At 40.0% G+C, this 23,830-nt stretch overlaps 1 non-coding gene across 1 annotated transcript; it reads left to right on the top strand.

Annotated features, from left to right (window-relative positions):
• Positions 1–951: 951 nt before the first annotated feature.
• On the top strand, positions 952–1,056 carry LOC119620142 (small nucleolar RNA U13). The gene has a single exon (XR_005236606.1). It is a non-coding gene; the product is annotated as a small nucleolar RNA U13 (small nucleolar RNA).
• The last annotated feature ends 22,774 nt before the right edge of the window (positions 1,057–23,830 follow it).

Below are 23,830 nucleotides of genomic sequence, written 5' to 3'. Positions count from 1 at the left end.
GTACTGGTCTTGCTGTATCATCTCATGGGGGAAGGTGGAAGGGTAAGAGAGCACAAGAGAGCAAGAAAGGGCAAGCTGGGAGTAAACTCACTTTAACCAGGAACCCATTACCATGATAACAACATTAATCTGTTCCTAAGGGTGGAGCCCCGCATGACCTAATCACCTTTGAAAAGTCCCACCTCTTAATTCTGTCACAGTGGCAATTAAATTTCAACATAAGGCCCAGCGAGGTGGCTCACGCCTTAATACCAGCACTTTGGGAGGCCAAGGTATGCAGATGACAAGTTTAGGAGTTCAAGACCAGCCTGGCCAACATGGTGAAACCCCGTCTCTACTAAAAATAGAAAAATTAGCCGGGTGTGGGGGCATGTACCTGTAATCAGAGCTACTGGGGAGGCTGAGGCAGAATAATCGCTTGAACCTGGGAGGCGGAGGTTGTAGTGAGCCAAGATCATGATACTGCACTCCAACCTGAGCGACAGAGGAAGGCTCTATCTCAATAAATAAATAAATAAAATAAATAAATTTCAACATGAGTGTTGGAGGGGACGTTCAAATCACAGCAACCAGATACCAGAGTGTGACTCTAACCGGGCTTTGTTACAACCAGTCCAGATGCTAAATTACTTAAAGATGTAAGTGTGGGCTGGGTGCAGTGGCTCATGTCTGTAATCTCAACACTTCGGGAGGCTAAGGCAAGCAGATCTCTTGAGCCCAGGAGTTCAAGACCAGCCTGGGCAATATGGTGAAACCCTGTTTCTATAAAAAATACAAAAATTAGCCAGGCATGGTGGCTCAAGCCTGTAGTCCAAGTTACTCAGAAGGCTGAGGGGGGAGAATCACCTGAGCCTGGGGAGGTTGAAGCTGCAGTGAGCTGCAATCATACCACTGCATTCCAGCCTGGGCAACTGAGTGAGATCCTGTCTCAAAAAAAAAAAAAAAAAAAGGATCCTTTTGTAGTTCATGAGGATGATGATTGGGTATTTCACACATGTGTGTGAAATGTGCCACCCTCAAACCTTGTTACAATGTCAGCACATTACCTGCCTGACCTGAAAAAAAAAAAAGTTACAAGTGTGACCTAAGACCCTCTGGAGTTCTGGTTCTTGAAAGTGACTCCACATGAATCCTTGGCTAGTTGCTCCTTTCACTCCAATTGCCTAACTACACACCTTGGAACCAGCTCTTGCTTGCCTTATGGCTCAGCTTGTACTCATGGCAGAAGGTGCAGTGGGAGCAGGCATGTCACATGACCAGAGCAGGAGCAAGAGAGACAAGTGCCACATACTTTTAAGCAACCAGATCTCCCAGGAGCTCCACTCACTATTTCAAGGACAGCAGCAAGACATGAAGGATCTGCCCCCATAATCCAAACACCTCGGTCCAGGCTCCACCTCCAACACTGGAGATTACAATTCAACATTACATTTGGCACGGACATATATTCAAACCATATTAGTCCTACAAAAGACTGGAAAGTTTGCTGTGATGGAGAAGGGGTTGTGTGCAGTAGGGGTGGGAATCTAAGGATCTAATGACTTTTTATGCAGACTTTTAACCTATCTGCTAGTTTTCAGCTGCGTGTTCATTGCCAGTGAGTGCCCAAGCTTCCTGTGATTCCAATTTTTAAGCATTTCAGAGACTTTGTGGTATAAATCAGGTCACTTACAGACTTCCCTCACTGGTTTAGAATTTAATTTTCACAAGTCTAGTGAGTCAGTTATCCCTCATCCATCTGCTTTACAGTTTTCAAAATGTTGATGATGTTTGTCTTTATGGGTTTATTTATTTTAAACATTTTACTGTCATTTTCAGGGGTTTAAGAAAGGAATTTGAAGTCAATATGTGCTCAGTCCATCATCTTAAACAAGAGGCTAACATGAAAGTATCTGCAAAGGAGAACAACATGGAAGAAACCTTATTTTAGGAAGTTGAAATCATCCATAAAATGCAGAATAAATTAAAAGGGAAGAAACTAAAGCCATGGGGTCAGGAAGACACACAAAAATCCAGAAAGGAGACAATAAAAGGACCAAAATATGATGGTGACAAAGGGGATAAAAATGAAGAACATGACTTTTAAAAAGAAAGAAAAGAAAAAAATCCTGTGGACCAATCGACTAAGACAAAGAGGGTTCTATAGTGCTATTGGTTTGGAACAGAATGACTGAGATAATTCTAGGGAATTTATGAAAAGTAATGAAGAGTAAGGGAAGAGGATTTGGGGACAGGTCATGGTTGCGTTTTTATAATAGTGATTGTTGAGAGTGCGTTATGGAGGCTGATGTGGGTGGATCACTTAAGCCCAGGAGTTTGAGACCAGCCTGGGCAACATGGCAAAACCTCCATCTCTACAAAAAATACAAAACAATTAGACTGGTGTGGTGTGGTGGTGTGGGCCTGTAATTCCTGCTACTTGGGAGGCTGAGGCTCAAGAATTGTTTGAACCAGGGAGGTGGAGGCTGCAGTGAGCCGACATTGCACCACTGCACTCCAGCCTGAACAACAGAGTGAGACTCAATCTTAAAAAAAAAAAAAAAAAAAGAAAGAAGGAAGGAAGGAAGAAAAGAAAAGAAAAAAAAGAAAAGAAAAGAAATCTGGCCAGCTCAGGAGGAACAGCCTAAATATACAGACAGCTGGGACTCCTTTTGTCAGGGCTGTCAGAGAACCAGAACCAACAGGCTATATGTGTATTTATATTAAGAGATTTACTTTAAAGAATTGGCTCATGTGATTATGGGAACTGGAAAGTCCAAAATCTGTAGGGCTGACCAGCAGGTTAGAAACTCAGGTAAGAGTTGACTCCTCAAGTAGTCTTGAGTCTGAAACATGTAGGGCAGGCCAAGAGGCTAGGAACTGAGGCAGCATTTCTTTGTTACAGTCTTGAAGCAAATTTCCTTTTCTCTGGGAAGGCTTCGTTTTGTTTTGTTTTGTTTATTTTAAGGTCTTCAACTGATTAAAAGAGGCCCACCCACATTATTGAGGGTAATCTCTTTTACTTAAAGTCAACTGACTGTTGATGTCAGTCATATCAACAAAACACCTTCACAGCAACGTCTAGCCTAGTATTTGACCAAACAACAAGGCTCCATAGCTTAGTCAAGTTGATGCATACAATTTAGTTTTACACTCCCCAGTGAAACTGCCCAGCTAGAGCCTCCCAATGTCAAAGTCCACTCTCAATCAACAAGGTCCACTCATAGCACAGAAATCCCAGTCAGTCTTCTAACTGCCCCATCCTAAAGAAAGAGCAGGGATCCAAAAATAAATAGACATATGTGGAAAGTTACTAGGAGGAAATGAAAACAATTCAGGAAGAAGAAAATGACAAAAAGTATTAATACCTTCAGAGAGATAAGAGAAGATAATTCAATCATGAAAGAAAGAAGCTAGTGAGGGGAAAAGATTTCAGAGAATAAAAAGAAACTCTTGGAAATTACAAATATGATAACATGAATGAAAAACTCGGTAACAAGGATTATAAATTAAAGGTAAGAAAATCTTCAAGAAAGTTAAACGAAATGGTAAAGACACAGAAAAAAGAAAAAAGAAGGAAAATATCAGTTTAGGAGGATTAGCATCTGAATAAAGTTTCCAGAAAGAGCATGGAGAAAATGAAGGAGGGGAAATTGTCTAAGTAATAATTCAAAATTGTTTAAGCATTATCAATCATGAGTTTCCAGAATAAAAAGGTTTACCAAGTTCCCAGCACAGTGGTTAACTACATATCCACACCAAACCACTTCATCATTGAAGAAATTAAAGAAAGCCAAGATAAGATAGTAAAGTTTTGTGTCCATGAGAGGGACAGATGACACAGAAATGATCAAGAATCAGACTGACTTCAGGTATCAGGAGAGGGCAATGGAACATGCCTTCAAAACTCTAAGGAAAAATGACATTTTGACCCAGGATTCTATTTCCAACGAAACATAGCAAATTTAAGGGTAGCAGAATGATCTTTTCAGAAATGAAAATTCTTGGCCAGGCATGGTGACTCAAGCCTGTAATCCTAGCACTTTGGGAGGCCAAGGCAGGAGGATCACTTGACCTCAGGAGTTTGAGACCAGCCTGGCCAATATAGTAAGACCCTGTCTCTAAATTTAAAATATTATGTATAAAAAATATAAAAATAAAAAATAAACAAAATGAAAATTCTCCAAAAATTTACCTCCCAAGTACTTTTTATCAGCAAGTGATAGTGGAAGTATTCCTCTTAAAAAAGGAGAAACCAAAGAAAGAGGAGGACAAAAGAGTCAGGAATCAAGAGAATCTGAGGCCACGTGCGGTGGCTCACTCCTATAATCCCAGCACTTTGGGAGGCTGAGAAGGGTGGATCACCTGAGGTCAGGAGTTTGAGACCAGTGTGGCCAACATCATGAAACCCCATCTCTACTAAAAATATAAAAAATTAACTGGACATGGTGGCAGATGCCTGTAATCCCAGCTATTTGGGAGGCTGAGGCAGAAGAATCTCTTGAACCTGGGAGGCGGAGGTTTCAGTGAGCTGAGATTGCACCACTGCAATCTAGCCTAGGCAACAGGAGTAAAATTCCATCTCAAAAAAAAAAAAGGGAGATCCCAGGATACAGCATTAGACATAGATAGCAGTCGGTCCAAACTGGATGAGGTCAGAGGATTCTGGGAGAGAAGACTTCAAGAATATGGAATTTATAGGGCACCTGACATGTTTCAAACAGTAAGAGGAGATGTATACCTCTTAAGGACAATTTGGGGCTAGAAAACTAAGCAAAATTTTTTTAAAGACACAAGAAAAGCCAGGTGCGGTGGCTAATGCCTGTAATCCCAGCACTTTGGGAGGCTGAGGCAGGTGGATCACCTGATGTCAGGAGTTCAAGACCAGCCTGACCAACATGGAGAAACCCCATCTCTACTAAAAATACAAAATTAGCCAGGGTAGTGGCGCATGCCTGTAATCCCAGCTACTCAGGAGGCTGAGGCAGGAGAATTGCTTGAACCTGGGAGGCAGAGGTTGCAGTGAGCCGAGATCATGCCATTGCACTCCAGCCTGGGCAAAAAGAGCGAAACACAGTCTCAAAAAAAAAAAAAAAAAAAAAAAAAAGAAACCAGAAAAGTATTAAACCTAAGAGAAGCAAAAGGTTATTCAAGAATGGAAAAGTAATAATGTGGGTTCATATTACTTGGGTCAGTTATGAATAATATTTACCTAGTTAAAATAATATAAATAGTGAATATTGTTTAACAAAATTACCTTTTTTTTGAGACAGGGATCTCACTGTGTTGCCCAGGTTGGAGTGCAGTGGCATGATCAGAGCTCACTGCAACTTCAGCTTCCTGGGTTCAAGGGATCCTTCTACCTCAGTTTCCCAAGTAGCTGAGGCAACTTGTGCATATTATTATACCTGACTAATTTTTAAAATTTTTAAAAAAGAGACTGGGGTCTCATTTTATTGCCCTAGCTGGTCTTGAACTCCTGGGCTCAAGCAATCCTCCTACCTCAGCCTCCCAAAGTGCTGGAATTACAGATGTGAGCCACTATGCCTGGCCCAAAATTACATATTTGTACGAAGGATAATGTTTGTGGTGAAGGCAAGGAAGTGGAAAAAGAGAGTTAAGTTTTTATCATTTATGATGAAAATAGGTAATATATAATACCACAAAATTAAGAAACACTGGTTCAGGAGGGTTGTGTAAAGATTTAGGGGTAAATAATAACAAAAACAAAGATTTGATATTTTAATTTATTTTATTTTATTTTATTTTATTTTATTTTATTTTATTTTATTTTATTTTTGAGACAGCATCTTGCACTGTCACCCAGGCTGGAGAGCGGTGGCACGATCTCAGTTCACTGCAACCTCCACCTCCCAGGTTCAAGTGTTTCTCCTGCCTCAGCCTCCCGAGTAGCTGGGATTACAGGCACCCACCACCATGTCCAGCTAATGTTTATATTTTTAGTAGAGATGGGGGTTTCATCATGTTGGCCAGGCTAGTCTCAAACTCCTGAGCTCAAGTGAGCTGCCCGCCTCGGCCTCCCAAAGTGCTGTGATTACAGGCGTGAGCCACCACGTCCAGCCAAAAAATAAAGATTTAAAAGGACTTGTCTTTGGAAGGAAAAAATGGTGGAAACAGGGAGAAAAGATGACTACTGTTTTTTATACTAAGCATTGCACAACTGTTTACCCTTCTTGTATACATAATTTTGATTAAAAATATAAACTTTCCTTTAAAAAAACTTCCCATACCTGTAGGAAAAAACCCCAAACTCCTGGCAGTCTAAGAGCTCAGCCTATAGGATCAGAGTACCAGCTATGTAAGCTTGGTCTAGTTATCTAAGCTTCCTAAATTCTGTGAAAAGAGAAGAAGAATAGTTCTCATGGTAACGGTGCATACTGACTGATCAGCAGCCCTGGTTGTGAAGAATGAATTAAAAAACCCTGTGGAGTCTAAGCATTATGCCTGACACACAGTTAGTGTTGTGTAAACTTTCACTAGTTTTGCTATTATCAGGCTGACATTCAAGGCTCTTTGTAATCCCCTCTCCAATCTGCTTTTTCAACCTCATGTCTTATTACTCTCCTAGAGAAACTCCAGACTTAGACCAGGCAGTTCTCATCCTTTCTGAAATACATGATGGTTTTTCAAACTGCCTCCTCACTATTGCTTGTGCAATTGTTTGTTTTCCTATTCACCAACCTATTCGGTTGAAATAACAATGGAAATGAAATGTGTTACACCCTGTAAATAACTAGACAGTATTTGCATTCATAGGATCAAAATCCAAGATGTAAATATTTCCTCTAGGGGCTAAAAGCTGAAAGGAGGAGTTTCATTTTTGTTCAAGACGTGTTAATCTTGTCATTGCTCAGGTTGCCATGGTTCGTGTTTGAAATATTTTCTTGGTGCTTCTAGGACTTAAGCTTATGCCACTACATCTGAACAAGCGGTAATAACCCCATTCTATCGAGACAAGGATATGGAGTAGGGAGAGGGTAGGATTCTTGTGAGATAGGTCAGTGCTTGAACCAGAAATAGAAGCCAAGATTTTTCATGTCTCTGTTACAAACTAATCTTTGCTACTGCTGACACTGCATATTTCTGTTTTCATTTTTTCCTGGTGATCAGGGAGCAATTCATTTTGTAAACCAGGGAGCTACTCTTTTCCCTTTCTCTCCTGTGGCATAATTTATTAAACGGGAAAAACCTACTGACTTTTTACTTGTAGTTTTTTTAAAAAATAAAGGCTTTAATTTTATAAATAAATTGTTAGTCAACTATTTTATTAGACAGAGAGATAATTCACTAGAATATAAAAAGGAGTAAATTCTAGCCTAAAAAAAGATTCAACCAATGAAAAGTAAGTAAATTAACTTTGGTAAATCATAAGCATCGGTCAACTTCACAATCATTTCTAATTTCACAATCATAGATAGAAGAGTTCCTTGAACAGAAATGGAAATTGTGTTTTTATGAATCTTGCTAATCTATCTCTGATGACATTTATGTCCCATAGGACATCCTTGCTTCTTTTCTAACCTCTTACAGACTTGTGGTCTCTAGTGTATATAGGAAGTAAACAGTAATATGAGAATAGTGTTAATTGCTCTTGATTGCTTAAAATGATCATAACATTTCATAATTTTATGGATTTCATAAATCATTTTGTAAGATTTTCTTTTGCAGTCTCAAAGAGGAGGGATAATATTATCTTCTTTCTTTCATTCTAAGTTGAATTCAGATAGACTATCCAAAATCTTACACAAATTCACCAGCGTTTCATTATTTATTATCCTTGCCATCAATGTTTTGTTGGCATTTGCTGACACTTTATAAGCGTCCTTAAGGCGTATGATAATAGATCAGTTGCTGTAAGTTGTGCATTTGTGGGTACTAGGAAGATTCTCTTTCCTCACAGGGTAATTTGTGAAGGGCTGTTTTATGTGAGCTGTATTCATTTTTTTAGATATGAACAATAAAGTGAGATACATTTTAATGCAAAATAGAAAAATGGTAAACCCTCAAGTTAAGTTTTGAGAACCTTTTTCCCTTGGCTTTAAGGAAGGATAAAGTAGAAGCCATTTAGTTGAGTAATGGGCTTGTAAGTCTTATGCTTTAATTTCAATTGCTCATTCCTGTTCCTGTGTTCTTCCTTTCAAGCCAAATACTATTGCATACAATATTTCAGGAACAATTAGAGCACAGCTTAGTCTCTATTTGAGATAAATTCTTATAATCTAAATATTAACCCATGACTGCCCTTTATTTCTAATTACTTTCTTGTTTTTTGATATCTTTGTTAATTTAAACATACTGTCCCTGCTTAAATCTCATGATACCAAAGTCCTGAATAGTAGACAAGGACATGTTGCCAATGAAAAGTTGCCAACTACAGGTTGAGAATGTTCTTAAAATAAGGACAGGGCACAGTGGCTCATGCCTGTAATCCTAGCACTTTAGGAGGCTGAAGCAGAAGGATTGTTTGAGTTCAGGAGTTTGAGACCAGCCCAAGCAACATAGCAAGACCCTGTCTCTATAAGAAAAAAAAAAGAGAGAGAGAGAGTCTTCTTAAAACAAGAAAGTCATATCCAAAAAAGGACCCATAAACCAAGAAACCAAGTTCCCAAGACCCTCTAGTATACTCTAGATACCAGGGATTACATATGAAAGTAATACTGAATATCAACCTCTGGGGTTCAAAAATTTCATCCAATAATGACATCTTTCACGGATTCAATACTACAATGACTTCAAGTGCAATGGCTGCCAATTTATCAATTAACAGATCATTTGATGAATTTATTGAAAAATTGGCAGTTCTCAAGTGATAATCCCTCTAATGGATATTATGCTTGATAAATTAATTCTGAGACTTACAATCCATGCAATGTGGCAAACAATTAGAAAACCAAAAAGAAAACCAAAATAAAAACACAAGAGCACTAGATATACATTTCAAAGAAATGGCCTGTAGCCTCTTGTATAGAAGAGGACAAGGAGAAAGAGACATTCCTGAAAACATGGCACATGACACAAGATGACTTATTAGCTTGCCTCAAGTGGCTAAGTGGCATGGAATGCTGCCTTGAACTGAACGGTGCACATGATGTGAGTGCAAAGGCTGTTTGTTCTTGATGATTTTTACTGCTGTCTATGCAGAATTCACTCAATTATATGTGATGACCACATTTTTTTTTTCCACAGCAGCATCTATAGGACATTCCAGAACAACAGTCTAATGGCTGACAGGACCTTACCTTGCTCCCCACCAAGTGGAGTTCAGTAAATCCTATTCCTGATTGGGATTGATAACTGACTTAGGTTTCACATTTTCCTAATTTCTTTACCTTAGTTTTTTGACTTTTTTCTTCTCTTTCAATTACTGATGATATGCAGATTGGGGTAAAACACTTCACAAATTATTTCTGGCTTAACATTCCTCATTTCCAAATGTGCTTTTCAGACTTTAATTAAACCTGGTCTCCCTGAGCGCCAACAAAGAAGCACTGTTTCCCTGCTTTCCAGAAGGGGACAATGAAAATGGAATAAGGGATACAGCCAGTAAAAGTGGGAAGGGACAATGAAAAAGAAGCTCTCCTGACTTAATCAGAGTTTAAAAGCTTTTCTGCCTTTCTTTAGATCTAAATTCACATTATCAAGCATTTCGGAAAAATTTGTTTCCTTGAAGGGATTAAAAGGTATTGTGTTCTATTTCAAATTATGAGAAAAAATTTTATTAACGAATTCCTTTTAGATGCAACATTATATATAAATTAAAATACAAAATATAAGAAAAAATTTTACACTTTTAGCTGATTTGCTTAGATAAAAAATTATTTTTATTATTTACTGTTAAACATTAAACATTTACTATTAAATAATAAAATATTATTTATCATATTTAGATAAAATTCACTTATAATTAGATTAAATGATTATAATTTGACTACTTGATCTTCAAGTCACATAATTTTTTTTTCTTTGAGACAGAGTCTCATCCTGTCACCCAGGCTGGAGTGCAGTGGTGCAATCTTGGCACACTGCAACCTCCACCTCCTGGGTGCAAGCAGTTCTCTTGCCTCAGCCTCCCTAGTAGCTGGGATTACAGGCATGCACCACCACACCTAGCTAATTTTTTTATTTTTAGTAGAGACAGGGTTTCACCATGTTGTCCAGGCTGGTCTCGAACTCCTGACATCAAGTGATCCACCCTCCTTAGCCTCCCAAAGTGCTGGGATTATAAGCATGAGCCAGTGTATCTGGGCTAAGTCACATAATTTGATAGTTCTTTAGAATTATAATTTATTAAGAAAATTTTAAATGTACCTACTTTGTCTTTAAAACCTGCATAGGTTGGGCAATCCAGCGAAATCCCATCTCTATTTTAAAAAAGTTTAAAAAAAACACCTACACATACTGGACATAAAAGAGTTAAACTACAAAACGTCAGTGAGGCAGTCACTGGACAGCTGTAACCACATTTACTGAGGCCAAAGAGTACATTTGCTAGTGGTATACACAAAATAACCATAAAAAACATGTTTTAGGGGTAATGAAGTCCTTGAGGTAGCACTTACCCTTTCTTCCAAATTCCACAGCATGGCAAAGAAAATCTTTTTTTTAATGGCCTGTTTTTGCAAAGAAGGCATTAAAACAGAGTTTCCCTTCCTTGAGATCTGGTGCTGCACAAATATTTTTAACAGCTACTAGGAACAGAAGCAACGATGTACAGAATTTAAGCTGATAAAGATACTCTTATCTGAAATTTATATTTTTAATAATTGCAGATAGAGAAATGAAAGAATGAGAATGTGCTACAAATATCATATTAAGAAAACACTCTAGCCAGGCACAGTGGCTCATGCCTGTAATCCTAGCAATTTGGGAGGCCAAGGCAGGCAGCTCACTTGAGGTCAGGAGTTCCAGTCCAGGCTGGCCAACATGGTGAAATCCCCATCTCTACTAAAAATACAAAAATTACCCGGGCATGGTGGTGCATACCTGTAGTCCCGGTTATCAGAAGGCTGAAGCATGAGAATCGCTTGAACCCGGGAGGTGGAGGTTCTAGTGAGCTGAGATTGTGCCACTGCACTCTAGCCTGGGCGACAGAGGGAGACTGTCTCAAAAAAAAAAAAAAAAAAAAAAAAAGTAAACTCTTTAGCATGGGCCGGTTTGGAATTAAGGGAGGAATGTGAGTAACTCAGAATCTGAGGGCAAAGGAAGCAGAGGACATGAGCAAGACCCAGTGAGGAAGCGTTGCCTCTACAGCAGTTCCTTGGTGCTATATAATGTTTATTATGGTTGATTCCTCATTATCCATTCCACTCAGCAGGTGATTGGTACAGGTCAATTGTGATCATCCCATTTGTCTTGCCAGTGATTGGGTTAGGAATGGGAATGTGACTCAATGAGAAACAGTCAGCTAGGGGGAGGGGTTTAGAAAAGATTTCCTCACTACCATGAAAGAGAGAGGAGAAAATGAAATTTTCTTCCTTCTTCCTTCTCTGGGAACCAAATCTATACTCAGAAGTTGGCAGAGTAGAAAGAACTTCACTATCTGATGACATTTTTAAATTACTAAATCAACCAATCTTGAATTCTTCTGTAACTATGGACTTCCATTTGGGTAAAATAATGTTTCCCAATGTTTAAGCCAGCTGAAATCAAGGTTTTCTATTAACTATTAACCAGGAGTATTCTAATTGTTATAATTAATGGGAAAGATTAGATATTTTATCAACATTCTTTCATGGTTATATATATATATATTATTTTTTGAGATGGAGTTTCACTCTTGTTGCCCAGACTGGAGTGCAATGGCGTGATCCCGGCTCACCGCAACCTCAACCTCCCAGGTTCAAGCGATTCTCCTGCCTCAGCCTCCTGAGTAGCTGGGATTACAAGCATGTGCCACCTCCAGGTCCAGCTAATTTTGTATTTTTAATAGAGACAGGGTTTCTCCATGTTTGTCAGGCTGGTCTTGAACTCCTGACCTCAGGTGATCTGCTTGCCTCAGCCTCCCAAAGTGCTGGGATTACAGGAGTGAGCCACCACGCCCGGCCCATGGTTATATTTTAAATATGACTTTCATTATATGCACTTATAATTAAGTTAATTGCACCTACTTTATTCCACAATTTGGGTTCTCTTCTGACTTCTGAAGTCCAAATTCTCTTTCTTAAATCCTAACTCAAGAACCCTTTATAGCCGGGTGTGGTGGCGCATGCCTGTAATCCCAGCTACTCAGGAGGCTGAGGCAGGAGAATCACCTGAGCCTGGGAGGCGGAGGTTGCAGTGAGCTGAGATCGAGCCACTGAACTCTAGCCTGGGTGACAGAGTGAGACTCCGTCTCAGAAAAAAAAAAAAAAAAAAAAGAAGCAGCACTTTAGGCCAAGCGCAGTGGCTCATGCCTGTAATCCCAGCATTTTGGGAGTCCAAGGCAGGTGGATCACCTGAGGTCAGGAGTTCAAAAGCCAGCCTGGCCAATATGGCGACATTCTATCTCCACAAATATACAAAAATTAGCTGGGTGTGGTGGCAGGTGCCTGTAGTCTCAGCTTCTTGGGAGGCTGAGGTAGGAGAATCACTTGAACCCAGGAAGTGGAGGTTGCAGCAGTGAACTGAGGTTTCACTTCAGCACTCCAGCCTGGGTGATACAGTGAGGCTCTGTTTCAAAAAAAAAAAAAAAAAAAATCACTTTAAGGCAAGGCACAGAGGCTCACATCTGTAATCCCAGTACTTTGGGAGGCCGAGGCAAGAGGAATGTTTCAGAGTAGGCATTCAAGTTTGCAGTGAGCTATAATTGTGCCATCGAACTCCAACTCCAGCCTGGGTGACAGAGCGAGACAATGTCTCTAAGAAAAAAAAAAAAAAAATACTTCACATGTTAATAGAAAGATAACTGATGGCTGGGCATGGTGGCTCACACCTGTAATCTCAGCACTTTGGGAAGCCAAGGTGGATGGGTCACCTGAGGTCAGGAGTTCAAACCAGTCTGACCAATATGGTGAAACCCTGTCTCTTCTAAAAATACAAAAGTTAGCCGGACATGGTGGCACGTGCCTGTAGTCCCAGCTACTCAGGAGGCTGAAGCAGGAGAATCACTTGAACCCAGGAGGCGGAGGTTGCACTGAGCCAAGATTGTGCCACTGTACTCCAGCCTGGGCAACAGAGCAAGACTCCATCTCAAAAAAAAAAAAAAAGATAATTGATGAATTGACTTTAAAGATTTGAAACCAGGATTTTGGTGTTCAAAACTGGAAGATAAACAAGCAGCATCACTAGTAGAATAACACTTGAAGCATCTATGCAGGTGTCACATGTTATCCTTTCTAGATTATATAACAAAATGGGCATACTTGATATTCCTAATAATGGGAACAGAAACATTTGTAGAATTTATACAGAATGGCCGGGTGCAGTGGCCTATGTCTGTAATCCCAGCACTTTGGGAGGCTGAGGCGGGCAGATCACCTGAGGTCAGGAGTTCAAGACCAGCCTGGCCAACATGGTGAAACCCCACTTCTACTAAAAATACAAAAATTAGCCAGGCGTGGTGGCGAACCTGTAATCACAGCTACTCAGGAGGCTGAGGCAGGAGAATTGCTTGAACCTGGGAGGTGGAGGTTGCAGTGAGTCGAGATTGCACCATTGCACTCCAGCCTGGGCTATAGAGTGAGAATTTTCTCTCAAAAAAAAAAAAAAAAAAAAAGAATTTATACAGAATTTATTCTTCCCCTCACACTTCCACCATCTGATGATTATCTTATTTATGATTTAATATGTTCTCCATTCTTTTTTTTTTTGGAATGGGATCTCACTCTGTTCTCCAGGCTGGAGTGCAGTGGCATAATCACGGCTCACTGCAGCCTCAACCTCCTGGGCTCAAGTTATCCTCCCATCTCAGCCTACTGAGTAGCTGAGACCACAGGCATGCACTAGCATGCCCAGCTAATTTCCTTTTTTAGAAACTTTTTTGTAGAAACAGGGTCTTACTATGTTGCCCAGTCTGGTCTTGAAGTCTTGGGTTCAAGAGATCTTCCCACCTCAGCCTCCCAAAGTGCTTGGATTACAGGTGTTAGCCACTGTGCTTAGCCGTATGTTCTCCATTCTATGCTGGCAATTGAGAGAGCTAAGCATTCACTATGAATATCCATGTTCATATTGCTGGGATGAGGAATAATGAGTATTAAAGAAGAATTCTGGCCAGGCATGGTGGCTCACACCTGTAATCGCAGCACTTTGGGAGGCCGAAGCAGACAGATCACAAGGTCTGGAGTTCAAGACCAGCCTGGCCAACATGATGAAACCCTATCTCTACTAAAAATACAAAAATTAGCCAGGTGTGGTGGCATGTGCCTGTAATCCCAGCTATTTGGGAGGCTGAGGCAGGAGAATTGCTTGAACCTGGGAGGTGGAGGTTGCAGTGAGCTGAGATTGTGCCACTGCACTCCAGCCTGGGCAACAAAGCAAGACTCTGTCTAAGGGGGGGTGGGGGGGAAGAATCCTATTATTTCATGAATCTGTAAACCAATATTTCTAAAACTGAAAAATTACAGGTCTTTCAGTAAGAATATCATGGTTTAAATTTTGACCTTTTAGAATAGCAAGGTGAGAGCACTACTACAATGAGCATAGCCTATGGCAGGTTTGGATAATAAAGTGAAGCGGGATGACCTCTAGCCTAGAGGATCTTACATCCTATATAGGGCTCTTACTCCTTTTTTTTTTTTTTTTTTTTTTTTGGAGACGGAGTCTCACTGTGTCCCCCAGGCTGGAGTGCAGTGGCGTGACCTCGGCTCACTGCAAGCTTCGCCTCCCGGGTTCACACCATTCTCCTGCCTCAGCCTCCCAAGTAGCTGGGACTACAGGCGCCCACCACCTCGCCCGGCTAGTTTTTTGTATTTTTAGTAGAGACGGGGTTTCACCGTGGTCTCGATCTCCTGACCTTGTGATCCGCCCGCCTCGGCCTCCCAAAGTGCTGGGATTACAGGCGTGAGCCACCGCACCCGGCCTTACTCCTATATACAATGAGTCTTAGGAGTCATCTGCCCTTTTGCCAGGACTCTTTTGTTCCTAGTTTGATCCTAATAATAGAATACAGATATAAGATAACAAAGGGGAAATATGATAGAGGAGACATTAATTCTTACACCTAGTATTCTTAGCAATACATCCCTCCCCTTTCTATTTATATTAGTAGTCTTTCTATAGTGCTTTAGTGTATCTAAGTTCACCTTACAGTGCATCTAAAGTTATCTCAACGTCTTGCCTCTATAACTTCCCACTTCAAATAAATCTCATCTAATTGTCTTTCTTGAGTGTAGTTCTGATTTATTAACCTCATGACAGCCACAATGATTTTTTTTTTTTTTTTTCTGAGACAGAGTTTTGCTCTTGTTGCCCAGGTTGGAGTGCAATGGTGCAATCGCGCTCACCACAACCTCTGCCTCCTGGGTTCAAGTGATTTCTCCTGCCTTCGCCTCCCAAGAAGCTGGGATTACAGGCATGCAACTCCACACCCGGCTAATTTTTTTGTACTTTTGGTAGAGACAGAGTTTCTCCATGTTGGTCAGGCTGGTCTCAAACTCCTGACCTCAGTGATCCACTTGCCTTGAACTCCCAAAATGGTGGGATTACAAGCATGAGCCACCATGCCCGGCCCACAACGACTCTTTCAAAACATTTTAATGGCATAACATTTTGCATCATCTCACTCTCAACCTTTTTGTAGCCTTATGTTTAGGATATGCTTCTTGTAAGCAACATATAACTGGGTTTTGTTTTCTTATCCAGTTTGACAATTTTTATATTTTAATTAGAACATTTAGTCCACTTACATTTAATATATGTATTGATATATTTCATTTTAAATCTACCGTAATAGTGTTTACTTTCTGTTTGTTCCTCTATTCCATGTTCTATTTTCTCCTATTTCTGTCAACTTTTGAACTTATTATTATTAATATTCCAGTTTTTTACTGGACATGGTGGCATATACCTGTAGCCACAACTACCAGGGAGAATGAGGTGGGAGGATCACTTTAGCCCAGGCATTTGAGGTCAGACTGAGCAACACAGACAGAACTTGTCTCTGAAAGAAAAAATTGTTAATTCCAATTTTCCCACTCTATTAGTTTAGTTGGTTAAGGGATCTCTAAGTGTCTTAGCATCCAAAAATTCTCTTAATGTCTTCTGCAAATTAAAGGAAATTTTATTCCTTTTCATTTATATTTAGCAAGCCAGTTTGTGTGAACATAGAGCAGTTCTTCACCAATTAATATTGTTGGTTGCCTACACTATGCCTTGGTGGAAGAATATAACAATAAATACGACAGTCTCTCCTCTTAAGACTCTAGAGTGGCTTTCTATAAATCTAAGGATCAATACAATATAAACTCCTAAAGAGAACATGTGATGTGTTTATAGCATTTAGATTATTTTCAAAGCAATATAATCAATATGATTAAATTTGACTACTTTAAAAAATAAAGATCCCCCAAATAGTGGCTTCAACTAGAAAAGGTACTTTTTGCTTACAGGGAAGAAATCCAGAGATTGGTAATTCAAGGCTGATATGAAAGCAGCACATATTGGGAATCCAGGCTCTTTCCATCTCTCAGCTTTACTGTACATGGCAGGCCATCTGTGGTCTAACATGGCTGCTAAAGCTCCCGCTAGGTAGCAGTAAGAAGAAAGAGGGAAGTAAAAGGGTGCTCGTACATTTTAGGAGACCTTTCACAAGTACTACATGCCTCCTCTGCTTTCATTCTCTTTACCTAAAACTTAGTCACATGGATTCATCTAGCTGCAAGGGCAGCTGGGAAATGTAGTCTTTTGGAGGAGTGCATTGTGCCTAGCTAAAAAATTGGCATACTTTTATTAAAGGAGAAATCAGATACTGGTATGCAACTAGCAATCTGTTCCACAAACCCTAAGCATGGTTTTCTGAAACTGGAGTTTCTTAGTGTCTTTTTCCTTGATCTTGACCTCCTCAACTACTACTCATAGACTCATTCATTCACTACCAACCTCGTTCAAATGCACTATTTCAATTTCCCAAAGATTCTCCATGCAAAATCCTACAATTGAAACTTCTCTACCAAGAAAGCCAATCTCTCTTCGCTTCCTTACACAAATATAGAAATATTATCTCTTTAGTGAAATCCTCTTTGACTGAGTGAGAGATGGGACAATTTCCCCTGAACACCCGGAGTTACCAATCGTATTTCTCCAGTGAGTTCACCTGGCATCTGCAGAACGTGAATATTTCCCTTAATTAGTTCATATATATATATTTAACTTATGTAGTGTGAGTGTGACCATTTGTGAACCTCTAATTAATACGTCTTTTGATACCAATATTGTCTACATTAGATTTGACTAATGTGTGTCTTTCCCCTGACAATGTAAACCTCCAAGAAGGTAGGAAGTATGTCTGTTCCCATTTTATTCCTACTGTGTAGCATAGCATAGAGGGAAACCACATGTGCTCAATAAATATTTGTTTAAAAAAGGAATTTTAACACTTACCAAATACCCTCTATGTGCCGGACAATATAGTAACTACTTTGTAAATACTATTTTATTGACTTTTTTTTTTTGAGACAAGGTCCCAGTCTGTTGCATAGGCTGCAGTGCAGTGGTGTGTTCTCAGCTCACTACAGCCTTGACTTCCAAGGCTCAGGTGATCCTCTCACCTCAGCCTCCCAGGTGGCTGGATCTACAGGAGTGAACCACCATGCCTGGCTAATTTTTGTATTTTTTGTAGAGACTGGGTTTTGTCATGTTTCCCAGGTTGGTCTTAAATTCCTTGCCTCAAGCTATCTGCCCACCTCAGCCTCCCAAAGAGCTGGGACTAAATGCATGAGCCACAGTGCCCTGCCAATGTTATTGACTTTTCACAACCAAATGTTATAAGAATTTTATCCCCATTTCACAGCTGAGGTAAATGGAACTTAAGGAAGATGAATAATTTCACCAAGCCCACACAACCAGAAAGAAGTAGATCCTGAGGTCGGTCCTATGAGCTCTGCTTCCATAGTAAATGCTAATTTTACTCTGCCACAATTTCGCTCACCCATGGGCAGGTGGGTTGAAACCTGGCTTCCTATGATAACATAGGCTGACTGATTTTATAAGATGGAAAAAAATTAATAATGAATTAGTATGTTTCAGTGGTAAATTCCTGAAGTCTCGTTGCTTTAACCAAAGGAATGAATTTGTAACAATTAAATTGTAGGCATAATGACAGGCAATTGAATGAGTTGGTAGTTTGGAAGGGATAAATTCAGGAATATTTCTTCAAATATTATGCTATGTAGACATTTGCCTATTTAGCCAACACCAATTGCCCATAAGGATCAGTTGTTTACGTGATACAATTTTGATATTAGTGTTACTAGTAAAGAAGCTGGAGCAATGACAAAAATTCCAACCAAGACAACAGGTAAATTCTATTTCTATTTATTTAATTTTTAAAAATTGAGACAGAATTTCACTACGTTACCCAGGCTGGTCTTGAACTCCTGGCCTCAAGCAGTCCTCACTCTTTGGCCTCCCAAAGTGCTGAGGTTACAGGCGTGAGCCACAGAGCTCAGCTGAGATAAATTTTAAAAGGCAAGAAAAGGGGAGATTTAAAAAGAGACAGAGAGACAAAGGAAGAGAGGAGATATACAGAGATATACAAAAGGAGAAAGCACAGTGAAGTGGAAAAGGGATGGGGATGGTACTCATTCATTTTTTTTGGTTATTTTTGCCTTTCTAGCTTTCAGTCCACCTTCTTGCAGCAGTAGCATCCCCACTTACTATTTGAGAATTACTAATTACTACCTGGATAAATCTTGTGGGACTATTTCTCACATACTCTGCCTTCTCCCAGTCAAGGAAAGAGGAACTGACTCTAGGACCCTGTTAAACCAAATACTCTCTTCCTGGAATTGGCATCGTTAGAGCTAGATGGGGTTGTTTAGATGTGCATGCTTTGGAGACTCACGTGAGCTGCCAGGGCTGTCTTCTCAATCCTTTGATGTTTCCCCAATTTGTCCAATAAATTCCCTTATTACTTAAGTTGGCCAGCAGCAACTATTGTTGCTGTCAGCCAAAGAACTCTGATACAGCCAAGGAAGAAGAAAATAAGTGGAAATAAATGTTGAAATCAAGGCCTGGAATGAGACCCATTAAAAACATATTTTCACTTCCTAAAATAGTAGCTATTGGAGACAAACAATTCTAGTTTAAATCTGAATCAAAGTGCAAATTAGTGTTCAATCATCTTAGTACATCTCTAGGAGCAAATGTAATTACACCGTAAAGTAGCAAAGAGCTTTCAAAAGATGTGAGTACAAAGAGTTAAAAGCAGAACTACCATTCACATTCAACCCAGCAATCGCATTACTAGGTATATACCCAGGGGAATATAAATCATTCTGCCGTAAAGACACAGGCACAAAACTGTTCATTGCAGCACTATTCACAATAGCAAAGACAGGGAATCAATCTAAATGCCCATCAGTGACAGACTGGATAAAGAAAATGTGGTACATATATGCCACAGAATACTATGCAGCCATAAAAAAGAATGAGATCATGACTTTTGTGGGAACATGGATGGAGTTGGAGGCTATTATCCTTACTAAACTAACGAAAGAACAGAAAACCAAATACTGCATGTTCTCACTTACAAGTGGTAGCTAAATGATAAGAGCTTATGAACACAAAGAAGAAAACACTGGGGTCTACTTGAAGCAGGAGGGTGAGAGGAGGGAGAGGAGCAGAAAAGGTAACTATTAGGAACTGGGCTTAATACCTGGGTGATGAAATAATATGTACAACATATTATTGACACACATTTACCTATGTAACAAACCTTCACATGTAACCCCAAACCTAAAATAAAAGTTTAAAAAAAAAAAAAAGATGAGGGTAATAGTCTTTTACAAGGCTAACCTACTATAAGATTGATGTAATAATTTTTAGAATTGAAAAGAGAACGCAAGGCAGAGGTTTGCCTCTGTTTTTACAATGTTAAATCTTCGTTTCTTTAATAATTTTACATCTTTGGCATGACTAAAGAATTTTCGATTCAAATTAAACTCCTTCAACTTGGCTAGTCCCTCCCTTCCCCCCATCAACTTACCCCTGTGGGATTCTTTCTTTTCACTGCCACAGATTAAATTATCTGTGAAAGCCTTGAAGGCAATAAACATCTGTACTAGAAATGAGATACAAAACTATCGAGAAAGAATGAAGCAACCTCAAAGCTTATGTGAGAAAGTAATTGAATGCTTATGCATATTGGGAAAATGTCTGGTTTCAAACCGAGTTTTTTTTTTTTTTTTTGTCATAAAAAGAATTATAATTGATGTTAAATAGAAACTTTATTTATTTTTTTAGACAGAATCTCACTTTGTTGCCAAGGCTGGAGTGCGGTAATGTGATCACGGTTCACTGCAGCCTCAACTTTTCAGGCACAAGTGATTCTCCCACCTCAGCCTCCCAAATAGCTGGGCCATCATGCCTGGCTAACTTTTTTTTTCTATTTTTTGTAGAGATCGAGTTTCCGTATGTTTCCCAAGCTAGTGTCAAACTCCTGGTCTCAAACAATCCTCCTGCCTCAGCCTCTCAAAGTGCTGGCGTGGGCCACCACTGCACTCAGCTTGTTATTATGCAAAGTTTTGTATGTTTTAAATACCAAACATTTCCACAGAAAACGACTTGCTGTCAATATCTGGTGTGCCCAGGAATGCAAACTGATCTTGTACCTAAAGCACATCATCACATATCAGATTCTTTGAATATCGGTAATAAACATAATTTAACCAAATGTCTAAACGTTTTAGAACAGCAAACCACCCGTAATTTAACTAAGTTATAGTGTGGTAATGTAGGGATTCTTTTTCTTTACATGGGCTAAGAGCAAGAGAGCAATCTTTGGACAGAATGATCTTTCTCCCCATGTGAAGCTAGTTGCAAGCATGCCAGCCCTTCAGAACAGCCCAGTTTCACCAGTTCTGTGTTGGCAGTTGAGTAATTCAAGGTAGAATGCTGAATTAGAATTGAGTCCTAATCCTGCTGCAAGTGCTGGTTTTATTGGGTCATATCTTGATAGTTAGAAAATGACCCCACAGCCCCACAGTTGTACAGATCCAATACCTGCCCCTCAAGTCACATACATGAAAGGCATCATGCCACTAGTGACATGCAAACATCAAATGTGATGAGTACAGATAAAAAGGACCCAAAGTACGTAGTGAAATTCTTCACTATTGTTCTTTTATCAGTCCTTAATCTCTCCACCCTCATATATGAAATATAATAATTTTACATACTGACATGGGTGGGTGGAGTCATAAGTTGTGCCAAACTAAATTGATTTAGACATGATGAGAAGGAGGATTATAGAAGAGTGATGTATTATCAGAAAGGTACCATCTCAATTGTAGTTGGCCGTTCAGTGTATTAATCCAAAAACGGTGAGGAGCCTGAGACTGGATTTGGGGAAATCTGATTCAGTGAACAAGAACTGAGCTCTAAATATTAGCGCTTATAAAATAGCCCCTTGAAAATGTCTTTTCTTTATGCTTCTTTGCATGGGAAATGACATCAGTTTTGTTCAGTGTGAGAAAACTTAGCTTGGGGTAAAATCACTTAGGTTATTGTGTCAGATCTCCCAAAAGGTTAGATGAACCTTCAGTAAAGAAACCTTAGTCTTCTGCTTTTCTTATAACTGCTCAAGCTTCAATCCTATTGAAAAGTGACTGGAAAAAAAGGTCATTCTGTGAAATGACTCTTTAATATTTGATGAATTATTCAGTCTTATGGGCCTACACAGTTACATCAGTCATCAGCTAAGACTGCATATGTCCACACGGGATGGTCATTAAAACTTTCCAGATGACAGGAATTCAGTTCTTCTGTCTCATTTCCCAGGAAGAAAAATACGGCATAAAGTCTTCAGAGTTAAAAGGAAAAGAAAAAGGTAAGCATACAGACACACACACATACACATACACACACGTGCACACACAGGCACATACACGGATATGTACATGAGTCTTTCTAACCTAGAGATGCCACATTATTTAGTGGCAAAGAGCCATATTCTAAGTGGCAAAGTGAACAGGAGACACTTTTTTTTTTATTTTTGAGACAGAGTCTCTCTCTGTCTCCCAGGCTGGAGTGCGCCACCACACTCAGCTAATTTTTGTATTTTTAGTAGAGACGGGTTTTTACCGCGTTGGCCAAGCTGGTCTAGAATTCCTGACCTAGTGATCCGCCCGCCTCGGCTTCCCAAAGTGCTGGGATTACAGGCGTAAGCCACCGCGCCCAGCCTCAATTTATTTTTATAGAGACAGGGTCTTGCTATGTAACCTAGGCTGGTCTCAAACTCTTCAAACAACCCCCCTACCTTAGCCTCCCAAAATGCTGGGATTACAGACATGAGCCACCATGTCAGCTGCAACACCAAATTATATTGGTAAGACTAATTAATGTTACTTATGAAATAATAAAAGGAAAATCTATCTATCTATCTATCTATCTATCTATCTATCTATCTATCTATCTATCTATCTATTTTTTGAGATGGAGTCTCGCCCTGTCCAGGCTGGAGTGCAGTGGTGCGATCTCAGCTCACTGTAACCTCTGCCTCCTGGATCCAAGCAATTCTCTGCCTCAGCCTCCCCAGTAGCTGGGATTACAGGTGCCCACCACCATGCTTGGCTAATTTTTTGTATTTTTAGTAGAGATGGGGTTTTACCATGTTGGCCAGGCTGGTCTTGAACTCCTGATCTCGTGATCCACCAGCCTCCCAAAGTGCTGGGATTACAGGTGTGAGCCACGGCGCCCGGTCAGAAACCTATACATTTTAAAAGATGACTAGGGAGGCGGGAAGCAGTGGCTCACACCTGTAATCCCAGCACTTTGGGAGGCCGAGATGGGCAGATCACTTGAGGTCAGGAGTTCAAGACCAGCCTGGTCAACATGGTAAAACCCCAACTCTACTGAAAATACAAAAACTAGCTGGGTGTGGTGGTGTGTGCCTATAATCCCAGCTACTTGGGAGGCTGAGGCAGGAGAATAACTTGAATCTGGGAGGTAGAGGTTGTGGTGAGCCAAGATCATGCCACTGCACTCCAGTCTGGGCAATAGAGCAAGACTCCATTTTAAAAAATAGTATTTTTTTTTAAAAAAAAGATGCCTAGAGAAAATATGCATGAAGCAGTTCATACTCACACTGTAATTATATATATATATATATATATATATATATATATATATTTTTTTTTTTTTAATAGAGATGGGGTCTGCCTTTGTTGCCCAGGCTGTTCTCAAACTCCCGGGCTCAAGTGATCCTCTTGCCTCGGCCTCCCAACATGCTGGGATTACAAGTGTGAGCCACTGCATATGGCCACTAAGTATAATTTTCTGAATATGACATTGCAGTTTCTGACATTAGACTCTTTTTATTAACAGCTTTACTGAGGTAACAGCTTTAATGAGGTAAGCAGTATGATTATGGCAATTCTGTCCATTGCTTAGACAATTCTTCCATTCTCCACCAAAACAAAAAATATTGTTGGCCGGGTGCGGTGGCTCACACCCGTAAATCCCAGCACTTTGGGAGGCCGAGGCGGGTGGATCACTTAAGGTCAGGAGTTTGAGGCCAACATAGCGAACATGGTGAAACTCCATCTCTACTAAAAAAAAAAACAACAAAATTAGCTGTGTGTGGTGGCAGGCGCCTGTAATCCCAGCTAGTCGGGATGGTGAGGCAGGAGAATCGCTTGAACCCAGGAGGCAGAAGTTGCAGTGAGCCGAGATCATGCCATTGCACTCCAGCCTGGGT

This window comes from Chlorocebus sabaeus, chromosome 3 (genome assembly GCF_047675955.1).
Source record: "Chlorocebus sabaeus isolate Y175 chromosome 3, mChlSab1.0.hap1, whole genome shotgun sequence".
Lineage (NCBI taxonomy): Eukaryota > Metazoa > Chordata > Mammalia > Primates > Cercopithecidae > Chlorocebus > Chlorocebus sabaeus.
The sequence above is the reverse complement of the archived record's forward strand: the minus strand, read 5'-3'. Positions and strand labels throughout refer to the sequence as shown.